Source organism: Cupressus sempervirens, chromosome 7, assembly GCF_028749045.1.
Source record: "Cupressus sempervirens isolate cs-2001-9-10 chromosome 7, ASM2874904v1, whole genome shotgun sequence".
In the NCBI taxonomy this organism is placed as follows: Eukaryota; Viridiplantae; Streptophyta; class Pinopsida; order Cupressales; family Cupressaceae; genus Cupressus; species Cupressus sempervirens.
The window spans coordinates 146,870,813-146,873,094 of NC_143124.1; the positions used below are offsets into that span (position 1 = coordinate 146,870,813).

The 2,282-nt window shown below is 37.8% G+C and overlaps 1 pseudogene; it reads right to left on the reverse strand.

Moving 5' to 3' along the window:
- Positions 1–331: 331 nt before the first annotated feature.
- Positions 332–2,074, reverse strand: LOC149545948 (uncharacterized; annotated as a pseudogene).
- Positions 2,075–2,282: the final 208 nt, after the last annotated feature.

The following is a 2,282-nucleotide window of genomic DNA, read 5'->3' on the forward strand; positions in this document are numbered from 1 at the left end:
GACATGACTTGGAAAGAATGCTATAAGGCTTGGAGAAAATATGCTCCTGTGATCATCACAATCATTGTTAAAAATCAAGCTATGTAAAAAGAAGAGCAATTGTTAACATGCTCTGTAAGTGGATAATAGTAGATTGGATAGAAAAATGTGCGTGGAGCTAACCTGATCTAATGATTGTTCACTTTGATCTAGTCTAGAGCAGAGTAATCGAGACATTAAATAATTTAAAGCAAAATTTAAACAAAAATCTACATGATTTGCCCTTGAACTATTAAAAATATGTCCACGGTTATATGGAAAGGAAAATACCACAAAACCTTGAATGCCATGGTGGGAACGGAGTTTCATTCTTTGATCGATGTAATTGATTACATACATCCTTTTAAGTACAATATGGTGTTTTCCCTTTCATAACAACATTAAAACCTGACTGACACACACCATACATGATATTATTTTGGCACACTACCAAAAAAAGCTTATAGCATCATGGTTTTGAATATATTCTTCAGTCTCTAGATAGCGTTGTAAAGCAAGGTAAAATATGTCTCATGTTCAGCTTGAAACCGAAAAGCCACGCTTAGCAAAAGCACAGAGCACCAGACAGAGAAAATGAAGAGACATAGAAAAAAAACAGGGCAACAGGATGACAATTTAATCCTAATAGACACGATATTTTAACAGTCATATTTTGCACTTTGCTAATCAGCTGTAACTCAAGAGAAACTATATATTCAAAGTTTTCCTCATCAAAATGGGGTACCAGCAAAATAAAACAAGTAAAGAAAGATATTTATAAAATTACCTTGGCCCAGACGAGTTCTACGCCCTTTAAGATCAGTCAAACCAATGCACAGTCTGTGGTAATTTGTACTTTGAAATTTCACAACTGCTCCAAAATGCTTGTTTTAGGAAATTGTATGATCATTAGACTTGACTTGAGGAACGTATTGGCCAAATCTTTTAAGTAGGACTTTCTCAGTTGACGCTAAAAAACCAATCAAACTAGGCAGACACTTGCACTGTGGGCTTGCCCTCAGATGTTTATATAACTCATAACGGGGTTTGAGCGTTTTCTCCATGCTGAAATTCAAGCTCAAAGGGCGTGAAGCAACAATGTTGGGCGTCAGACCTGCAGTTTGTATCAAGAAATCAATGTTTTCCTTTATTTTCTCAGTTGAACGCCGCAGCACTGAAGGATTACTCCGAAGAATTAGACGAATCTCCTCCTCTGCTAAACCAAGGCTTGCCAAATGGTTAGTCTTCTTTACCAGGGTTTCAAAATTAAGGCATAGAAACACACGGAGGGCTGGCGCATATGCTGCGGAACCTTCGAGAATACCTAAATTATTCTGGTGTTAACTCCTTGAAATCACATAACAAAATCTGAGGCATCCGTCTGAAAGCCTTGCACAGATGGTCCTTTGAGCCAAACAGGGTTTCAAGATGGGGGATTCTGGGAGCGAGAGAGTTTTTTAAGCTCGTGCCAAGTACTCTAGGGCTACGAGATATAATAAATGACACGTCATGAGAAGCCAAGCCTAATTTTTTAAGGAATTCAATCTTGGGTTTCAACTTCTCATGCACTTTGAGAGAGAGAGTATTTGGGCAATCACGAATGGTTCTTTTGAGCTGATTATCAGTAAATCCAGAATCTTTTAAGATGTGAATTACTTCTCTGGCGCTGTGATCAGATTTGGTCTTCAACAGCCCTGGATATCTTCTCATGATAGTTATTACTAGAGAAGAAGAAAATCCACAGTCTTTTGTTAGGAGATCTGAAATGATATTGAGGGCGGGTATAGAAGGAAACGATGATGAAGAAAATGCCGCAGACTGTATAAATGTTAGGGATTGCAGCGAAAATGTTAGAGGTAGGCGGGGCAAACATCTTATTGATAAAATAAAAAATTTAGAATGTAAACCTGCCATCGCATTTACCAGAAGATATCAGCAGACGAGAACGAGATTTGGATGGCAGCGGCAAAAACTATTTCAGTACAATTTGATCAGAGTTTTCTTCATCTGGGATTAAGGTTTAAACGCACGCATTTCAGACAGACGATCATATACCGTCTACACAAAAATGCACGGAGATTTTTATGCACGGAGATTTTTTCAGGAATAGGTGTAAAGTAATATTCTGATTAAAACTAATAGTAATATTCTGATTAAAACTAATAGGGTAACAAGAGCTCTTGGTGAGCATAAGTCCTTGCCTTGTCCCTGCCTTGTGCAAGGTTGAGAAAGTAGGTAACGAAGGTGCAAAGTCTTGAAAGAGT